The sequence below is a fragment of the Muntiacus reevesi genome, chromosome 1, assembly GCF_963930625.1.
Source record: "Muntiacus reevesi chromosome 1, mMunRee1.1, whole genome shotgun sequence".
Taxonomy (NCBI): domain Eukaryota; kingdom Metazoa; phylum Chordata; class Mammalia; order Artiodactyla; family Cervidae; genus Muntiacus; species Muntiacus reevesi.
This window is the reverse complement of record NC_089249.1, coordinates 110,497,825-110,519,421: the sequence shown is the minus strand read 5'-3', so window position 1 is coordinate 110,519,421 and position 21,597 is coordinate 110,497,825. Positions and strand designations below refer to the sequence as shown.

At 44.5% G+C, this 21,597-nt stretch overlaps 1 long non-coding RNA gene and 1 pseudogene across 1 annotated transcript; both read left to right on the top strand.

Moving 5' to 3' along the window:
* Positions 1 to 523: 523 nt before the first annotated feature.
* LOC136163370 (uncharacterized) lies at positions 524 to 21,410 on the top strand. Its single transcript, XR_010662232.1, has 4 exons — positions 524 to 566; positions 13,177 to 13,227; positions 14,042 to 14,199; positions 20,763 to 21,410. It is a non-coding gene; the product is annotated as an uncharacterized lncRNA (long non-coding RNA).
* On the top strand, positions 17,898 to 18,556 carry LOC136149838 (poly(rC)-binding protein 1-like; annotated as a pseudogene).
* Positions 21,411 to 21,597: the final 187 nt, after the last annotated feature.

Below are 21,597 nucleotides of genomic sequence, written 5' to 3'. Positions count from 1 at the left end.
CGTAACTGAAGCGACTTAGGACATGCACGCTCTACCTTGTAACATAGTCAGTAGCTTCCCACATCTAGCACCTTGGAAACAGGGTAGATGTTGGCTGTGGATTTGGCTCTAGAGTTGCCTCAGGGAGGGAGGCTCAGGCTGGTGACAGAGCCCAGCACTGTGGGGCCAGTGACTGCCTGGTCTTGGAAGAAATAAAGTCCAAGTAAAACTTATACCCTGAGAAACGGGGTGCAAGGAGGCCTGTGTCCTTCCCCTCAAAGGAAAGGTGCCGGTTCAGTCTAGATTTGCTTGTTTGTACAAAGCACCAGCTGCAAAGGCCTTGGTAAGATTCTTGCCCTGTGACCCAGACTGAATGTCTGCTGTGAGGAGCATTTGTACAAGGCAGGAGGATTTAGGTTGGTCTGTATCCAGGGCTGAGGTCAAGTTTGGGTGGAGCCCAACTGAAGTGCCTTTCAGATTGGTCAGCTCTTCTCTTTCCAACCCCAGGGTTTAGCCAGTACCTGACCCAGCCTTTACTCCACGGACGCTGGGGCGGACACAGGGGCTGCCAGTCCTGAGAGGTGAAGGTATGTGCCCACAGTCACAGTGAGAACTCCAGTCCCACGGCGCTTTTCTCTGCCCTGCCAGGCCTGAGACTCCCACTTGTTCCTGGTAAATTGACATACCAAGAACTTTGTGTGGGAGGCCTGCAGGCCCACTTCCCTCTGTGAGCATTTCAAAAATTTATTTATTTGCAGTTGAAGGATAATTGCTTTACATTGTTGTGATGGTTTCTGCCATACAGCAACATGAATCAGCCACAGGTACACGTGTGTCTTCCTCTCCCTCGTGACCCTCCCTCCCACCCCTCTAGGTTGTCACAGAGCCTTGGTTTGAGTTCCCTGAGGCAAACAGCAAATTCCCACTGGCCATTGATTTTACATATGGCAGTGTATACGTTTCCATGCTACTCTCTCCATTCGTCCCACCCTCCATCCACAAGCCTGTTCTCTGTGGCTGTGTCTCCTTTGCTGCCCTGCAAACAGGTTCATCAATACCATCTTTCTAGATTCTCTCTCTCTCTCTCTATATATATATGCATTAATATCGATACTTGTTTTTCTCTTTCCCTCTGTGAGCATTTAACTCTCTCTTTGTGTTCTCTTCCACGAAGAGACATTATAGTAAGTGCGGCTATTTCTTGGTGTTTTGCCACCATCCTTCCCTCAGGAACTGTGAAGAGCCTACAGGTGAGTCAGTGAACATGCAGGGTCCTCCCATGAGGATGCCTGCAGTATGAGGCCAGGCCAGCACGTTCTTCTTTATTTAGCAAATGTTTATGGAGCCTCATGACCAGAACTGGAGGCCATGGTGGTAACACTCTCACTCTTGCCAGACAAAAAGCTACCAGTCAGCTGGGGCTGAGGACATGTAATCAGGCAACCATTCTACAGAGTGGTGGTGTTTCAGGGTGTCAGGAGCAGAGCTGCTGGTGTCTCACCCGGGGTGGGGGGCCCTGGGGGGGCCCTCAGGGAGGGTTCTGCAAGGGGTAATAATGCAACTGGGAATGCAAGAGTGAGGGAAGGGGCAGGTGAAGGGTAGAAAGAGGAGCCCACTCTGGGGACCACACCTGGTTTGGTATGTTTAAAGCTTGAAGAAGAGGTAGATGAGGCTGGAGAGGAAGGCAGGGACCAGGCCTTGTGAATCTGGATGAAGGTGCTGGACGTTTTCACGAGAGCAGCAGATTATGAGACTTTGGTTCCATCTCTCACTTGCAACTAGTGTGTGTGAGAGAGAAACCCCCTGAACCCTGTGGTGACTGCCCCCCAAACAATGAGTTTTTCTAAGAGATCACGAGGCAAAACAAGCGAGGGCCTCTATTCCAGCGGTACTCACTAACTCTGACACTCCACGCTGGCCATCAAACCAATTTTTGCCCCTAGTCATGGTTCAGTTCCAGACACTGAAGGCCTGGGAAGCTCCTATGCATCCCTGTCACAGGTCACAATACACAGGGGCTGACTAATTGCGGACTTGTACTGTTACCAGCCATGCTCTAGAGCAGGGCGCCATCCTTGAAATGCAAATGCCATATCCTGTGTATTTTTTGTTTTTCTAAGTGGGACTATCTTTTTTATGTTACTATTGTGAAAGTAATATATGTTTCTCATAAAAAATGAAACATCCCAGAAATGTATACAATGGAAGGTAGAATTTCCTGTCTCCTCTCATAATTCCATTTCTCCAAGAAATCATTATCCCTCCAGACTTAAAAGAAATGTATGTATATATGTATGTTCAGACATTTTCTGTTGTAGTATCCCAAGTAAAACCAGGCTCTCAGGGCCCACACAATGACCTCCAGTTCTTTCTGGAAGTCCCCAAAGGGTGTCTCACCTCTGTCCATAAACCTGTCTGCTGGTTCTGTCTCCATATGATAATTTCTCAGTTTCCCTTTGCCTCTGCTTCTTGTGTATCTGCCCGGAAGCTTGGAGAAGTTAACAGAAACCAAATGTCAAAGTCCATGCCATGTGGGGCTATTTCCAGATGTCTCCAAAGTGTCCATTTTTTTAAAAAACATTGTCCAGTCTTCTGAGGCCTATTCACGGACAGGTGCAGACCTGGACCCGGAGGGCAGGGAACTCAGTGGCACTTCTCCATCAGCACCACTGCCTGGCCTGTCGAGAGCTTATCCCAGGCTGGGAGCTTGCCCTGCAGGTGCGAGCCCAGGACCGTGAGCAAAGAGTGGCTCAGCAGTGCGAAGGCTGTGGGCTCCACACACAGGGCGCGCTTGCAGGCCTGCCAGCCGGCGCGGGCCATGCACGGGTTGTCCACGTCCCGCATGGTCACGCCCACCACCTGGAGCTTGCAGTCCCTGGCTCAGCAGCTGCATGACGTCAGGCTGCTCTCCCAGGCAGCAATGTAGGCCTTGGTGCTGGGTTACCTCGGGAGGAGCCTGTGGGAGCAGGGAGTACAGGGAAGGATGGTCCCTCCAGTGCTGGTGCTCCAAGTTTCCAGTTCTTGTTTGGCAGAGTTGGAATGTTGAGCTTCAGGCAGACGAGGGGAAAGGGCCACCTGCTCACTGTTTGCCAACCACCCTCTGTCGCTGGGGATCCCCAAGGCTGTTCTGCTTAGATCCCCAGAATCCAAACATCTCTACTGAATGGCTTCATGAGCTTCTCTGCTAATGACTCTTGTGGGAGCCTCAAATTCAGTCCGAGGGGCAAGTAGAAGGGGGGATTCTTTTCTCCCTCATTGCTCTTTTCCCGTTTTTCCACCTCTGCCCACCCTCAAAGAGAAAGCTCTGCTCTCCAGTCCTTTATCTTCAAATAATTTGTAGAAGCTCTTTTTGTATTATCACTATGAACCCTCTTGTTGATCTATATTGAAATATTTATGTCAGTTTATATTTAACATTGTTAGTCTTGTTATTTTTTCTTAAGAAGTTTCAAAAGTTATTTAATTAAACCCTCTAATTTTTCCTTTATTACTCCTGTGTTTTCTGTTCTGCTTATAAAGGACTGCTCCAGTCCAAGATTAAAGGTTAAGATTCTTTTGTAGCAATGTAGGGATTATATATTTAAGTTAAACACTTTCATCCATCTGGATTTGTTTTTGTGAATGTCATATATAGAGTGGAATTTTAAAATTCTCCATAGAGTTGGGTGTAGAGGCTAAAAACTAAAAGAAGAAATGGAGGGAGCAACTCAGCTGGCTCTTGGATGCCCTGGGGAAGCTTGTTTGCTGAAAACACAGAGAATTGTGCTCTTGGCTGGCTTGGAGTTCCATCTGTTTCCTGCTGAGAATGACTCTCAAACCTTGTGACTTTAGAGCCAGTCTTCTGTGTGTGATTTTAATCCAGACTTCAGAGGCTGAGAGGAATATGTTGAGGGCTGCATTCTGTTGATTGTGAGGGCAAGCTGAAGAATCACTGTGGACCATGAGGACTGAGTTTCAGAAAGGGCCAGAAGTCTTCTGTCCACAAGGTCTGGCTCCATCCTAGTGAGGTGGGCAAAGAACCGTGAATTCTTGAATAGCTCCAAGACCTTTGGCATAAAGTGGCATGCTTGCTACTTCCTAGCTAACTTTATTATTGTTGGGTCCTCAGTGCCTGGCATGTGTTGGGACCTCAAAATATTTATTTGTTGAACTGTTAAAAATCCATTAGGAAGGAAGAGGATTCCCAAGGAGATGATGATTGAAACAGGAGAACTTTAATGGCAGTCCTATATAGGATGACATCTATCCATTTGCTCATTCAGTAAATATTAGGTGAATGCCTACTATGTACCAGACACTTTTCTAAGAGGTTGGGTGTGTCATTTTAAAAATAATAACCAAGTCTCTCCTTCTCTAGCACCATCTGGGTGTTCACAGTTCAATTCTGACACTAATTGCTTAGAGTTATCGCAGACTCCATATGTTAGGGCTTCCCTGGCAGCTCAGATGGTAAAGAATCCTCCTGCAATGCAGGAAACCTGGCTTCTATCCTTGAGTCTTGAAGAGCCCTGGGAGAAGGGAATGACAACCCACTCCAGCATCCTTGCCTAGAGAGTTCCATGGACAGAGAAGCCTGGCAGGCCACAGTCCATGGGGTCACAAAGAGTTGGATATGACTGAGCGAGGAACACTCACTTTCCACAGGTGAGGGGCTCAGTTCCACAAGACTGCCCAGCTTCAGCTGCCAGCCAAAATGGGGCCCCAGGTTACCCGCACTTCTGCCTGGCTGTCTAGAAAATTGAGGTCTCCATGACACTCCCCCCTCGGGTTTGATAATTTACTAGAGTGACATACATAACTCAGGAGTTTATACTGATGATTATGGATTACTATAAAGGATGAGGGCATCCCTGGGTAGCTCAAATGGTAAAGAATCTGCCTGCAATACGGAAGATCTGGGTTCGATCCCTCAGTCAGGAAGATCCCCTGGAAAAGGAAACGGCAACCCACTCCAGTATTCTTGCCTGGAGAATCCCATGGAGAGAGGAGCCTGATGGGCTACAGTCCAAGGGGTCACAAAGAGTCGGACACGACTGAGCGACTAACACATAAAGGATAAAAATGAACATCCAGATGAAATGGTACATAAGACGAGATCCAAAAGGGTCTCAACTGCAAGAATTTTTGTTTTGGTGGAGTCAGGGTACATCATGCTCCCGGCATGCAGTTTTGTTCAACAAACTGAAAAGTGCCCTGAACCTGTTGCTTAGAGTTTGTATGAAGATGAAAGTGTTATTCACTCAATTGTGTCCAAGTCTTTGAGACCCCATGGGCTGTAGCCCGCCAGGCTCCTCTGTCCATGAAATTCTCCATGCAAGATTACTGGAGTGGGTAGCCATTCCTTTCTTCAGGAGATCTTCCCCAGAGATTGAGCCTGGGTCTCCTGCCTTACAGGCAGATTCATTACCTCTGAGCCACCAGGGAAGCACTTTTCTTTAGTTTGTATAAAGGGTCTCATTACATAGGCACGATTGATTAAATCATTGGCCATGGTGACTGAACTCAAATTTTATCCCTTTTCCTCTCCTGGAGGTTGAGTGTGGGGCTAAAAGTTCTAAACCTCTAATCATACAATTGGTGTCTCTGGCCATTAACCTCCATCCTGAAACTATCTAGGACCTCACCACTAGTCACCTTATTAGCATAAATTCAACTATGATCAGAAAGAAGCTCACTATGGGTAATAAAATACATTCCTATGACTCGGGAAATTCCAGGGGTTTAGGTGCTCTGTGCCAGGGACCAGGGACAAAGTCCAGTTATATATGTACCACAATAAGATATCTTCCCTGTGGGGGCTTACAGTCTGATGGGAGAATACACACAATAAGTTGTATGATATGTTGGAAGGTGATAAATGCTTTGGGGAAAAAAAGAGCAGAGTAAAGGGGGTTCGGAGTGCAGGTGAGTAGGGGTGGCAAGTATGTTACAATAATAAAAATGTTTCTGCTGAAAACTAGTTTAGTTTTAGACAAACACCCAAGTTCTATGGTTGTAGTAGAACAGAATGGTTGAAAGAAGGGACATGGAGGGCACAGTAGGGAATAAAGCATGTGGTCAAAACAAATTGCCTTGATTTATTATTCTCTCTATTGATAAGGAGCTGAACTCAGTTTGGGGGTCAGCATAAGGCAAGGGTAATGTCAGCATGAACTCTGAATCAGGCTCCCAGCTAATTTGAGGCAAACTCAAAGTACTGACTAAAATCCAGCATAGAAATGTGATATTGCAGTCATGTGTTCTGCTTGCTGAGCCACGTACAGATGGAACATTAATCAGATAGGCGTGAAAGAAGTTCCTTTAGAAATGGGGTCTGAGGGGCCAGCACTAAAGTCCTAGAATTGGCATGTTAATCTTTTCTTCCCTCTTCACAGGGTTGGATGTTGACATTCTTGAGATGCTGTAGTCATTTGTTTCTGTAGGAAAAAGTTTCAAACAAAGTCTGGGGTTCATCAAAACATATGCATTCCTCAGATAGCTGTATTAAAGTCTCCTTGAAAGGACTGTAATGCCAACCATCTACAGAAACCTAGACCTGAGGTGGATTTAGAAGACCCTTGGTCATTTACTTCAACTCCTGATTTTATAGATGCAGGAACTGCCCAAAGACATTGCAGAGAATTAAAAGGAATCACATTGCCTAACTTCTTATATGGTGTTTTCCCCATCCTATTGTTCTATCCATTTTGGGCTTAGAATTTGGAGTTAGTTATATGTGTATTTTTATGAATAAATATTAGGAATGACTACTTTTCCTTTGCTAGAAACTCTGGCCCTTACCATGGTTACCTGGCAGCCATGTTTCTATCAGGTAACCCAGCTCCATAACTGGCTGAATTAGTTGGAAACATCCACTTCTCATTCTGAGAATTTGGCCTGCAGGAGACCTTGGTTTGATTCCTGGGTCAGAAAGATCCCCTGGAGAAGGATAGGCTACCCACTCCAGTATTCTTGGGCTTCCCTGGTGGCTCAGATGGTAAAGAATTCACCTGCTATGTGGGGGATCTGCGTTCAACTCCTGGGTTGGGAAGATCCCCTGGTGGAGGACATGGCAACCCACTCCAGTATTCTTGCCTGGAGAATCCCCATGGACAGAGGAGTCTGGCAGGCTACAGTCCGTAGGGTCACAAAGAGTTAGACACGACTGAGCAACTAAGAACATACTGAGGTCCTGCAAGCTGTCTTGTCCTAGTTATTGAATTTCATGCTTTCAATAAAACCACATTTTATTTATGCTAAGTCAGATTGGTTTCTGTTATTTGCAACCAAGACATCTTAGCCAGGAATCTTAGGAGCTGAGGGCAGTTTCTTTCAGACATGAATTTTAGGTTTAGAAGTCACGGTTCTTTTGTTGTATGCTATTACATCATTACCATTTTGGTTATAATATTAAATCATGAGAGTTTATATGAAGATAGTCTACTTGGAACTATGATGAGATTGAGCAATCACTGTGAGGGACTTGTTCTCAAAAAACTTTTCTTTTGTGTTCTGTTAAGAGTCTTGACTTGTATATTAAAAATACTTCTATGTGACAGTGGGGGAAAATGCTTGAGTGTTCCAGAGGGGAAACTCATTTCAGAAACAACCTCAGTTTCTTCACCTGGAAAGTAGTGCTAATAATATTGTCATCATAATGTGAAAAAGAGCAAATTACATTAAATGAAATAGATGAGATAACATGTGGGTGTTAAGAGATTTGTTTAGCTCAAATCCTACTCTGCCTCTCATTAGCTATATGGATTTGGCAGATCAATCTCCTAGAGCTTGAGTGGGCTCATCTAAAAAGTGGGGGTAAGAGTAAATACTTCACAGGACTATCTTGAAAGCTTTTTTTTTTGTAGTGGGAACTTGACAAATGTTAGTGCTTCTCCCAAACCTATTAAGACTTTTCACCCTTCTCTGTTTGCCATGGGTGGGTTGCAGAGTCACAGGCTTTGCCATGTGATTATTACAGCTTAGGTAGTTGGAGGTTATAAACTAAGCTGATAATTTGAGAATGGCGAGAACTCAGCCCAGTCCATCTGAAATACAGTCTCTAAGAGTGACCATGCAAACGCACACAAAGCCTTTTGTATAGCTCTTAAGATGAAGGGCGGCCCAGCTATGTGTGTGTGTGTGTAAATACTGGTCTCCTGAAACTCACTTTTTTCATTTGGTGTCTGAAAACTGGTTGTGCATCTTTGAGGAGGATCTCTGAGCTGAAGGTACTTGGGAGGGGTGGCAGTGGGGCCCCTCATCTTGGATTCCCACCTTAATGGCACTACATAAACATGCTGTGGGTCATCCTAGGCCAGTAGGCCACACAGGACCAATAGGTAGAGTTTTTGTTGTAATTTTTGTTTTTGCCAGGTGGAAATTCTAAAACAGCTGTGTCTTCCAGACAAGGCAGCAAACTCAATTTTCTAGCAGCTCATTAATTATAAATATTTTTGATACCTATGTTGCAACTTACCCTTCGAGTAATAATATCAAGTTAGATATTAGATTAGATCTTTTTGGGTACGAGTTACATACTCACAAAAGTCATTAGATTTCTCTCTCATGTGCACACACACACACACGTGCACACAAATGATATTTAAATGTGTTTGGCAGATTTCCCCGGTGGCCCAGTGGTGAGGAGTCTGCCAGGGGACACAGGTTCAATCCCTGGTCCGGGAAGATTCCACATGCTGCGGGGCAACTAAACCCGCGCACCCCACAACTACTGAGCCCAGGCACTCTAAAGCCTGCTCGCAACAAGAGAAGCCACAACAAGGAGAAAGAAGCCCGCACCCCTCAACTAGAGAGTTGCCCCCACTCACTGCACATAGAGAAAGCCTGAGCACAGCAACGAAGACCCAGAGCAGTCAAAAATAAATAAATAAACTTAAGATAAATAAACATTTATAGACAAGAATCTGACTGACAAGTTAACACAGAAAAGCCAAAATATTTGAGGGAGGCCCCCTGATCTAAATGGAATCACCTTCCAATGGCTACTTAAAGTACCCGAACAAGACTATTTTTCTTCTCTAGATCCCCAGTGGGGTCCTGCCATTGAGGTGGCAGGAGGCTCCATCCTAGAAAATACTAGTCAGGATTCAGCTGGCAAAGGGGCAATCCTGTAAGCATAAGCCAACAGCATTATTTAGGGAGCATTCAGGAAACAAATGTCCCAGGCTAGAGTCTGGTGCCTGGGCGGCGGCAGAGCTGAGCTGGGAGGACTTTGGCTGGGGCTAAGAATGGGGCCAGCCCTACCGCATGGAGGTCTCTTGGTCATTTCAGACCTGCTCATTGGAGTAGCTGCTTGGCACAGGGAGCCAGAAGAAGCCCAAGACTGGGTTCTTGCCCTCTGAGATGGTAGACTATGAAACAAAATGCTACACATCACAGCATGGTCCAGCTTTGGAAGAGATGTGACTTTTGCTCTGAGAGAGGCATGGGAAGGTGGACAGGTTCTGGGACTAAAGGCTCACGGGGCTTGGATCTAGGGGTGGGTGTGGGTGGTGAGTTGGGGTGAACATCACCCAGCCTCCTATGTTGTCAGCCAGCATCAGTCCGCCTGAATGTTTTACCATGGTCAGAATCACCAGGTTATAAGAAGGCAGTTTTTGCAGAACTGCCACTCAGACTGATTCAGCAGTTCCAGGAAATGAGTGTGGCTTTTAGTTGGAATGTCATTGTTGTAGCCATCACAAAATATTTATCAGTGTATTTATTGCCATTGGCCGCAAGAAACTAGGCCATGCTAATCAGGATGGGTTCAGCTCTCTGAGGTGACATTATTGGCATTCCAGGGGAAAATAGCTGATGTGGCCTGCACCCAAATCCCCCTGGGTCTTTATTAACCAAATGAGCACAGGTTCTGTCCTGTCAGGAGCTCCTGTAGCACCAAACAAGACTAGACATGGGTCTGCTCCAGGCGTCCGCCCCTTTACGAGCCTTTGTCCTCCAGCATTCAGGAGTTCATCAGTGGACCTGGATCCCCGAGGCTTTCCTGCTTTTACAACCAGCACTTCTTGTAGCCCTGGGTTTGGAGGTACAAAATGTTCAGAACAATAGGCCAGGAGCACTCAGGCATAACTTTCCCAGTGGACTCCCTTCTCAGAAGACTGTCTCTTTCAGAGCCAACTCTGAGTGCTCCAGGCCCTGGGCAACAGAAGGTTACTAGGGGATTATCGAAGGATTAGGGGCCTTTGCTGAGTGAGCATGTATGTGTACTTTCTGCTAGAGCAACTTTTCTGAAACAGATTTGATCATGCCACCCCTCAATGACTCCCGCCCAAGCATACTCTGCATCAGATTTACTCAGCAGAGGGAGAGGTTATTAAAATGCAGATTCCTGGGTCCACTGCCTGACCTGTTGAATCCAACGTTCTATGTGCAGGGTTCAGGAGCCACAGTTAAAAATGGGCTCTCTCACTGACTCTTATGTACACCAAGAATCAAAGCACATTACAGGATAAAGTCCAAACTGCTTAGCCAGGAAGACAAAGCCCACCAAAATGTGGGTATACCTGCCTCTATCTTCTCACCCCTCCTGGAAGCACCTATTCACCCCACACCACCATGTCTAGACAAACTGATGCACAGAATTAGGGTCTCCCTCCTCCACATAATGCTCCTATTGCTTAAAACACCCTGCCTCCCACTACCTTCCCTTCCCCCTTGTTACTCTTTTATTCTTAACAATTAGCTCAGCTGCTGTCTCCTCTGGACTAGATGTGCCTCCTCTACATACCTCTTAGTGGTGTCCACACTGACTATAACCATCTGGGACGTGTCTTTCTTCCCACTGGACTCTGAGCTCCACAAGTTGGGATGGTGTCTTGCCCTGGTTTTCCCGTGTGTGCTATGTTCCCTGGCCCTTAGTAGAAGCTCAGAAACAGTTGAGAATAAATCAAATTTTCAAGTTAGAGGCACCACAGGCGTGGGTCTACTTGAGTTGAGCACATCTTCTTAACAAAACCCAAATATTGGTGGTGCTAGTTATTTTTAAATTATGGTCTCTTAAAGACAACAATGGAGGGACTTCCCTGGTGGTCCAGTGGCTAAGACTCCATGCTGCCAATGCAGAGGTCCTTGGTTCAATTTCTGCTCAGGGAACTAGATCCCACAAGCTGCAACTGCAACTAAAGATCATGCATACCACAATGAAGATTTCCAGATCCTGTGTGCTGCAGCTAAGACATGGTACAGCCAAATAAATATTTTTTAAAAAGACAGCATTGGGAATAATAAATAAGTAATAAACCCGAGCTATGAGATTAATCATGTACCCTTCACTACAAATTGTTAGGCATTATATATGCAACAAATTTCAGATGGGGGTACAATCACAATTTTGTTATGTCCCATCTGTGCAAAATCACATTCAGGGGACCAGAGTTAGATGATGACAGTGTTGAATAGGTGGGCTACTGCTGGGAGTTGAGGAACCCAGGGCTGAAACTAATACAGGAGTCAGGACCTCCAAGGAGAAAGGAGTCAGAGGTCTGGGTCAGCACTAGCAGGCATACTGAGGGTAGTGGCTTCCAAGATTAAGTATCCTTACCAAATCCTGAAAGCAGCAGTTTATAGAGCCATGAATACCACCATTATCAAGAATCAGGAGCTGGATGAAAAGTGGGCCAAGAATGGTGAAGAGTCTGGAAAAGGCAGGTCAGCACTGGTCTCCAGGAGCCCTTGGAACAGTGTGGTGGTCTCTGGGATGGGGCTTTATAGTGAAGGTCAACTGAATGTTGACTGAAGGTCAACTGCTTTAAGAAGGTCAACTGGAGGTAGCTGTGGGAACTAGACATGGGTTCATAGGAACATGACACTTAGAGGAAGGTGGGCATCTGGACAGGATGGTCAGGTAGCCCTGATAAAATTCTTACCAGCCTTCTTCCCTCTTCCCTTTAAAAATATAACTTCACTCCTAGAGGAGGACATAGGCAAAACACTCTCTGACATAAATCACAGCAGGATCTTCTATGACCCACCTCCCAGAATATTGGAAATAAAAGCAAAAATAAACAAATGGGACCTAATTAAACTTAAAAGCTTTTGCACAACAAAGGAAACTATAAGCAAGGTGAAAAGACAGCCCTCAGATTGGGAAAATAACAGCAAATGAAGCAACAGACAAAGGATTAATCTTAAAAATATACAAGCAACTCCTGCAGCTCAATTCCAGAAAAATAAATGACCCAATCAAAAAATGGGCCAAAGAACTAAACAGACATTTCTCCAAAGAAGACATACAAATGGCTAACAAACACATGAAAAGATGCTCAACATCACTCATTATCAGAGAAATGCAAATCAAAACCACAATGAGGTACCATTACACGCCAGTCAGGATGGCTACTGTCTAAAAGTCTACAAGCAATAAATGCTGGAGAGGGTGTGGAGAAAAGGGAACCCTCTTACACTCTTGGTGGGAAAACTAGTACGGCCGCTATGGAGAACAATGTGGAGATGTCTTTAAAAACTGGAATTAGAACTGCCATATGACCCAGCAATCCCACTTCTGGGCATACACACCGAGGAAACCAGATCTGAAAGAGACACGTGCACCCCAAAGTTCATTGCAGCACTGTTTATAATAGCCAGGACATGGAAGCAACCTAGATGCCCATCAGCAGATGAATGGATAAGGAAGCTGTGGTACGTATACACTATGGAATATTACTCAGCCATTAAAAAGAATTCATTTGAATCAGTTCTAATGAGATGGATGAAACTGGAGCCCATTATACAGAGTGAAGTAAGCCAGAAAGATAAAGAACATTACAGCATACTAACACATATATATGGAATTTAAAAAGATGGTAACGATAACCCTATATGCAAAACAGAAAAAGAGACACAGATGTACAGAACAGACTTTTGGACTCTATGGGAGAAGGCGAGGGTGGGATGTTTTGAGAGAACAGCATCGAAACATGTATATTATCTATAGTGAAACAGATCACCAGCCCAGGCTGGATGCATGAGACAAGTGCTCGGGCCTGGTGCACTGGGAAGACCCAGAGGGATCAGGTGGAGAGGGAGGTGGGAGGGGGGATCGGGATGGGGAATACGTGTAACTCCATGGCTGATTCATGTCGATGTATGACAAAAACCACTACAATATTGTAAAGTAATTAGCCTCCAACTAATAAAAATAAATGGAAATATATATATATATATATAACTTCAAAAAAATTTTCTGTTTGTTTTTCACAGTTCTAGAGTCTGGATGGTCTGTGATCAGGGTGTCAGCACGGGAGAGTTCTGGTGAGGATCCTCTTCTGGGTTGTATACTGTTGACTGTATTTTCGTGTGGCTGAGAGCAGAGAAGGGAATACGTACAATTATTACTCTGCTTTGTAGGTGAAGAAATGCAGGTATAGAGATGTTAAACATCTTGCCAAAAGTCATACAGCTAGGAAGTGGTGGAAGCTGTCTCTTCCCTGGACACAATAATTCTGACTCTGAGATTCTGGAATTTCATGGTTATAGGATGTCCAAGAATCTACAACTCTTAAGGTCCTGGTAACCTCCAGTTCCATCAGTTTGAAGATTTTAAAATTCTCAGATTCCAGGTTAAAAAAGCAAATGCCTGGCATCCGTGAGAGTGGGGACCCAGGCTATGAGGGGAAGTGAAACTTTTTTGTTCTCTCTCTGACTCTGGCACTGACCACAGCTTCAGTGGTTTTAGAAAAGGCCGCCATCCCTTTTCCTGCTCTGGCTAACCATAAATAGTGACATTTTCATCAATGTTCTCCAAAATGAAGTCATTTCATGAAATGGTGAGCCTCCAGGTTTGCATGTTTGAAGTTTTAGTCATACTCTGAAAACTGTGCGCCTCTTTACAGTTACGGGTCCCTGAACAATGCTGCCTGTTTTATCTCTGCACACTTTGTTTTTCAACCTTGGCCTGATGGAAAGCTCATGTTTGGCCTCCTTGGATTAACCGAGTCTCTTCCCAGAGCTCTAGGGAGTGTCAGCACTGGAGTTTTATTCTGAATGGCTTCTTTAGCTTTCATAAGTTCTTTTGTCTTATTTCCAGTTTGGCCTGTATCTGCCATTCTTTTCATCTCCTCAAAAGGTTGAATGAACAATGTTTGTTCACGGGATATCCCATGGAACCATGCTGTTGGAGAGCATCAGAGAGGCAAATCGTTTCTGTGTCCTCCAGCCTCTCTCCTGGGCCCTGCTTCTCCCTGCTTGGCTGTGGCATGACCTTGGGCATGTCCCTGTCTCCAGGTGGGTATGGCCACCCTTACCCCAGTCCTACTATACACAGTTTCATCATCATTTCAATCTCGTCTCTAGCCAACCCTGCTGTTTCAAGCCCAAAGTTTGTTTCTCCTGGTGTTTTCAGTACAGCAGGGCTCTTTGGTGGTTATTATAGATGTACCATGTTTTAAGAAGAGGGTGTGGCAAATATATACATGCAATTTTTGGCCTTTTCTTGAGACTGGTCTATTTCTCTGGTGCTTTTTTAAATGAAAAGAGTAGGAGGTATGAGTGCAGGCTGCAGACAGAACTGGGATCATCAAGACTTGAGCCTGATCCAATCTTTGACATGAAGTCTCCCTCTGGCCTTCTTTAAATTTTGAATGAAGTCTCTAATGAAAGGTCCAGAAGTTTCTTGGGGAATATGCTAAATATTGTTGAAAAATACTAATTATTGAAAATATCCTCTCAACGGCATAGCTGTATCCTTTGGCAAATTACAAATTTCTGTCTGGCAGGTCCAGGGTCAGATACCCTCTGCTTGAGCACCATCAGATGGCTGACCCATTTTTTATCAAAATAGGAATATCAGGCATGGGCATTCATTACTTGTAGCTATTAAAAAAAAAAAACAAACCCAAAAATCTCCTGAGCAAATTCAAGTAGAATGTGGTTATGAAAGCCAAGGTCCGTTGCCACAAAAGTGTGTGTGTGTGTGTGTGCGCTCTGGGCCATGTGCTGTGTTGTATAACACCTGATCCTTTTCCTCTAGATGTTATCTGGATGCTAGCTGGTTGGATTTGGGTCCTTATGTGCTTTGGGAACAGTTTACTGCCAAGCTGGATTGCAGGGCCAGCAGTCTTGCCTACTGTGTCTCTAGAGAAATGGCTCTGAATGATCAGTGAGGAACGGAGCTCATGGCAGCTCATCCCAGGCTTGCTGGGAGGGTTTCCCGCACTTGTGAGGACATCTATTCTTCTATGCTGGGGTTTACAGGCTTTCTCTGTTAAGGAACTTTAACATCCTAAGCATCTGCTTGAGTTTTTTGGAGGGAATGTATGTATTACTTCCCCTCTAAGCCCCTCTTTGGGGCTGGCCCAGGGCCTATTGCTGCCAGTTTATAGGTCCTAGGGGGTTGTTATAACACTGGATCTGTCTGTAAGAGTCTATTTTTGATTGTTGGGTGAATCAAAAATAGTATTTCTATCACACCACTTAAGTCAATTGAACTAGACTGCTGTAATGTAATGAAGATGCAGACTCCCCTAATGATGTAGGGGAGTGGGCTGCGCTGCTGGGCAGTTCTGCTCCACACACATGCTCGGGGCCTTCTATCTGTGGCTCTGCCATCCTGAATCCTTGAACTTGTGTTCATGGTTACCACAAAACCAGGTGCCAGTCAGCAGAGTTGGGGAAGCACATGGAGGGGCACTCCTACTCCCATGTCATGCCTATCACTTCCATTCCATTCTGCTGAAGAGAGCTTAGTGACCGGGCCACACTTACCACAAGGCTTGAGAAGTGCTGACTCTGCCTGGGCAATTTGGCTCCAAGTCACTGCTCTGTTATTGGGGAAGAAAGGAGTGGATGTAGTGCATAGTTAGGAGCCTCTCCATTGGCTATTCTTTTAAGTCATTCAGCTACTTAATGAGTTCTGTGTTCAAAGCTTGGCCTCAGGGCCACATTCATGAGTGCGAGGCCTGTGCACCTGTGCTTGATTTAATGCTCTGCTAAGGGTGGCACTAGTGGTAAAGAGTCCACCTGCCACATTAGTTAGGATAGCCAAGACATGGAAGCAACTCATGTGTCCATGAATAATTGAATGGGTGAGGAGGAGGGGTATGTCTATTCACAATTTAATATTACTCAGCCGTAAAAAATAATGATATCTTGCCATTTAGGATAATATGGATGGCCCTAGAGTGAAATAAGCCATGGTAAATAATCATGGTGAAACAATCATATTGTAAATAATCATTTATCATATGATTTCACTTGTATGTGAAATATAAAGACAAAACAAGTGAAAGTGTTAGCCTCCCAGTCGCATCCAACTCTTTGTGACTCCATAGACTGTAGACCACCAGGCTCCTCTGTCCATGGAATTCTCCAGGTAAGAATACTGGAGAGGGTGGTCATTTTCTTCTCCAGATTATCTTCCCCAAACAAAAACCAAATGAACAAACAGAACAAAAACATAAATGGACACATAGATTCAGTGAAGAAAACAGGTAGTTCTAAAGGATTTAGGGGTGGTGGAATGAGGGAAACAGATAAGGGAGATTAAGAGGTACATATTTCCAGTTACAAAGTGAATGAGTCATGGGGCTGAAATGTACAGCATGGGAAATGGGGCCAATGATATTATAAAAATAAATAAGCAAACACAAATATATAAATAAAGTAAGACTTGTTTCAAAATGTAAGCAGTTGTGAATATGCTTTGGCATATTTTTGGAGGAAGAATATGTGATTTGAATAAAATTATTCCTGTCCTTGCTTATTGAGTGCCCAGAAAAAAAAAAAATCCACCTGCCAATGCAGAAGCTGTAAGAGATGTAGGTTCAATCCCTGGGTGGGGAAGATGCCGTGGAGGAGGTACTAGCACCCCACTCCAGTATTTTTGCTGGGAGCTGCAAGGTGTTGGACAACACTGAGCATCTGAGCACAACTGCCATCTTGAAATTCTAAATAATTTTCTAATAAGCTTTCATTCTGCACCGGGCCTCCAAAATTATGTAGCTGATCCTGCCTGCTGTTTCCCAAATTAGCATTCTCATTCTACCCAGTTCAATATTAACAAAAAATCCATTTTACAGTAAGACAATTATGAACATCATAGGAGGGATGGGATGCAAAGGCGAGTGAGATTCAATATCTGGCATCTTCTGACCCAGCAGCAGGGGTGGGAGAAGTGGAGTAGCTGTCATTCAGAAGAGCCCTCAACACACTGAATATTCCTGGGAGCAGAGGGTGGCCTCTGATAGAGGCGGTGTTGTTGGGGGTAGTGGGTGGTGGTGTAAGATATTAGTTCTGGATAGGATAGTTTTTTTTAAATTTGTTTTTATTTATTTGGCTACCTGGAGTCTTAATTGCAGCATGTAAGATCTCCGTTGCACCATGCGGGATCTCTCTAAATGTGGTGCGTGGACTCTCGAGCTGCGGTTCACAGGCTCAGCAGTTGTGGCATGTAGGCTTAGCTGCTCCACAGCATGTAGGATCTTAGCTCCCTGATCAGATATCAAATTCGTGTCCCTTGCAGCGCAAGGCAGATTCTTTACCACTGGACCAACAGGGAAGTCCCCTGGATAGGGTAGTTTTTAAATCAACTATTTCAAGCCTACAAAAAGTAGAGAGAGGAATCTTAAAGATACCTATGTATCCACCACTTGGTTTCATCAACTCTTGGCATATGACCATGCTTGCTTCAGATATTTTTAAGAAATTTGAATATTACACATACAGTTAGAACTTCCTTGCATCTCACCCTGAATGTCATTCCCCTCCCTCACACCTAGAAGCAGTCACATCCTGAACTTGGTGCTCATAATCCTCAAGCATAATATTTTTCACTGCATATACATGTATCTATGAATAATCTTTAGTGCCTTCACATGTTTTAGATTTTATAAAAATGTCAGGGTACACTATTTAGTCATTAATTCAACAAATATTGATACTTACTGAGTGGCTACTATGGCTAGGCACTGTTTTTAACACTGGGGATGGGAAACATGCTGGGCAGCTTCGCCGAGTGGGCCGTCATCATCACTGGTGTGCTGTGCCCTATCACCGAGTGTGCCAAGCAGCTCTGCCTGGGCATGCTGGAGATGCTCTCCAGGTCCCCACAATGAAGAGTCATGACCATTTGTACCAGCCCTTGCCAGATAGCTCTCTGTCATCTGTGAGGACTGTCAAGGTGGGTGCAGTGACGCTGCAAGCTACTCCTACACCACCCATGACCCAGAGGAAACACCACTACATGCCTACTCAGTTCAAGGGCAACACACCATTTCTCCACTCCATATGGCTAAGTTGAACCAGATGGCATCACTTCGCTGTGATGCATGGTGAGACTGGATTTATCAGAATCGACTCCAGCTTTCCAGAGATAAAAGGCTATTGGGCAAGTTTGGATGCCCTTAGTCAAACCACCCACGAACTCACCATTCTAAATAGCTTAATTGGTTATGTAGTCAGGGGCCAAGGCACCAACATTAATGAGATCTGCCAGATGTCCAGGGCCCAGATCAAAACTGCTGACCCAATGGAAGGTGGTCCTGGAAGGCAGATTGCTATCACTGATTCTGTGGCCAGAGTTAGTGTGGCCCAGAATCTAATCAATGCCAGGTTTTCCTCTGAGAAGGGCAGGTGCTGTAGCTAGAACAATGTAGGTTCACTCATAAACTTTTTATCCTGTGTCCACATAAACTGTGTGATTTCTGGTCAGTGATCTCCAGGTTTTAAATTGTTTCTAAGTGTTCAGTTTCTATACAACTGTTTATCATTTGCTAAAAATTTAAAAATCACATTCTCTGTTCAACTGTCAATGCTGCGATTCATATTTAGTTTTACAAGCTTTTCTGTTTTTAGTTTTGTTTTGGGCTTTTTGGCTCATGAATTATAGTTATGTTTGTTGATAAGAAATGTAAGAGCAGAATGTTACATTTCAGTTTAGTTCTGTAATGCCAAGAATTTAAAAATTAAAAATGGTTTGGTTGACAACAACCAGAAAAAGTAAGAAACTAAACAAAAATTTCTTCCCTCATGGAGTTTGTTTTTAGGGGAGCAGAGAAACAATAAACAAGAAGAGAAAGTAAAAACATACAGTATGTTTTATAATATAACTTCCAAGGATTTAAGAAAAAGCACAGAAGTGGGTATGATGTCAGGATGGGGATGGGACAGTTGAAAATTTAGATTGAGTAGCCAGAGAAGGCCTTGCTATTTCTATCCTGCTGCCATTGGCTATTTTGCTAATCATTAAGTTTTGAGATTTATCTATTTTGAAATACATATTTTTAATTAATTCATTTCCACTGCTATATAGCATCCATTGCATGAATTGGAAACAGTTCATTTAGTTCATTGTACTCTCTGGCCCCTTCAGAGAGTTTGACGACCCCCATATGAGAATGTGGGGATGTGAGTGTTGGATCATAAACAAGGCTGAGCACTGAAGAACTGACGATTTCAAACTGGGGCTGGAGATGACTCTTGAGAGTCCCTTGGACTGCAAGGAAATCAAACCAGTCAATTCTAAAGGAAATTAACCTTGAGTATTCATTGGAAGGACTGATGCTGAAGCTGAAGCTTCGATACTTTGGTCACCTGATGTGAAGAGCTGGCTCATTGGACAGACCGTGATGCTGTGAAAGACTGAAGGCAAAAGGAGAAGGGGGCAGCAGAGGAAGAGATGGTTAAATACCGTCACTGACTCAATGGACATGAGTCTGAGCAAACTCCAGGAGATAAGGGGGAACAGAAGTGCCTGGCATGCTGCAGACCATAGGATCCCAAAGAGTAGGACATTGTTTATCAACTGAACAACACATGAGAATATTAATGCCATAGAGACATTGGCTGTATCTTGTGCACTGCTTTAGACCCAGGACGTGGAGCATTGGATGCTTCCTGCCCTCTTCTCCCCTCCTCTCTTATCTTTTCCTTCTCTAGCTGGCATAAGAGGATGGACTCAGCAGTCAGTATCATTCAAGACCAAAGAGACTGCCAATTTGGGAAAAGTGAGAATAGCACAATTGCAGAGCTGTGTGCCAGGGATCCTGTCAACTAAGTGCTATGTATGCAGTGCTTTGTAGATGACGTGTCCTTCCTGAAAGTCACCACAACCCAGGACTAAGGGATTTGGCTACAAGATGCTGTGGGCCCTTAGGAAAGTTCCTAATGTGCTGAACCAAGAGGATGACTGGTTTGGCCAGAGCTTGACTCATGAGACACACATGTCTGAGCCTTGATATCAGACAGCTGCTTGAAAAGCTGAGTATGTGTCATGGTGAGCTTTGGGAAAGGTTCTGAGGAGAGTAGCTTTGGGGATTCTCATGTCATGTATGTCTCAATTCTTAAAGTAATAAACTAAGCAAAGAAACTGCTAAATAATGACCTCCTTGGTGAGGCAGGCTCAACGATCAACTTCTTGGATTCCTTGGAGTCCTGTGTTGGACGATGGTGGTGCAGAGCCAGCTGCCCCATGGCTTACCCCTCTTTTCATCGCTTTCCTGCTTTCCCAAGGGCCCTCATGTGCCAGGAGCAGACCTAAGCCTGAGAGATCAAGCACCATCTATAACCCAGGAAAGAGGTCCACCGGCCCTAGAGGCAGATTTTACACCAGCTGGCAGGGACTTCTGGGTCTGATGGGCATGTGTCTTCAGACATGCAAATGAAGTAACCAGAGGAGGACCAGAGTGAGGCCTGAAGGGAAGCCTGGATGGCTGGCCAAGTAGTTGAATCCTTCTGGGACTTGGTTTCCTTTTCTGTCAAAACAGTGTAAATCAAACAATTACATAAGGATTTAGTTTTTGAAAACTGAGCTTTTTTTTTTTTTTTTTTTTTTTTTTTTTTTTTTTTTTTAGCTCTACAAGCCTGTAAGTCTCTGAATCGGAAATTTCTAGTGCCTCTGCTTTCTTGAACTTGACAGACACCTTGGACAAATGTGGCAGCAGGTACACCCTGTGGACTCCAGGAGTCATGTTCATCTCAGAGGACCTGCTGAGGCACGGAAGTACCACACTGAGGAGACCAGGCCCCAAATAGCCCGGGTCCAGAGGGCTGAGAGCGTCTGGGGCCTGTTTCAGGAAGGTGATACCGCTGTCCTTCTAGGGGAAAACCTTTGCCCTTTCTCCACAAGCCCCTCAGGCTGCTGGTGCTAACTTCCTCCTCACTGGTCCTGGTGCAAATACTCAGGTTGCCACAGAGACCCTTTCTTCCAAGCCCAGAACTCTGCTGACCTGTTTTCTGCCGCACTTTCCTCTTTTTCTTTCTCTAGGAGAACTAGAGTAGCAGGAACAAATCAAGCTCTCTATGAGCTCTTTACTTAGAGTGAAAGAGATCCTCTTTTGATCCCAGCTGTTCTAAAACCTTGAGCTTCCCAAAGAGGAACAGGAAATTAGAAAATATGGCGGCAAGTCATACTCCTGGAACACCTCCCAAGTGGTCTTGTTTTCTAAACTGACTCTCCATTTTCTCCTCCTCGTCTTTGTAAATCTCTCTTATTAAACTAGACTGGGAAATTTTTCAATAAATTAAACATGTTCTCAGGAGATTTGGGTCTAATTTCCAACTTGAATTTTCCTCAAACTCAGGCTAAGTATGTGCATGCCTCCTCCCTCTCGAGGTTTCTCTGCTTATGTTTCATGAGTAATATTTCAAAATTTTTATTTATTTATTTTTTGTGGTACCTTGTGGCTT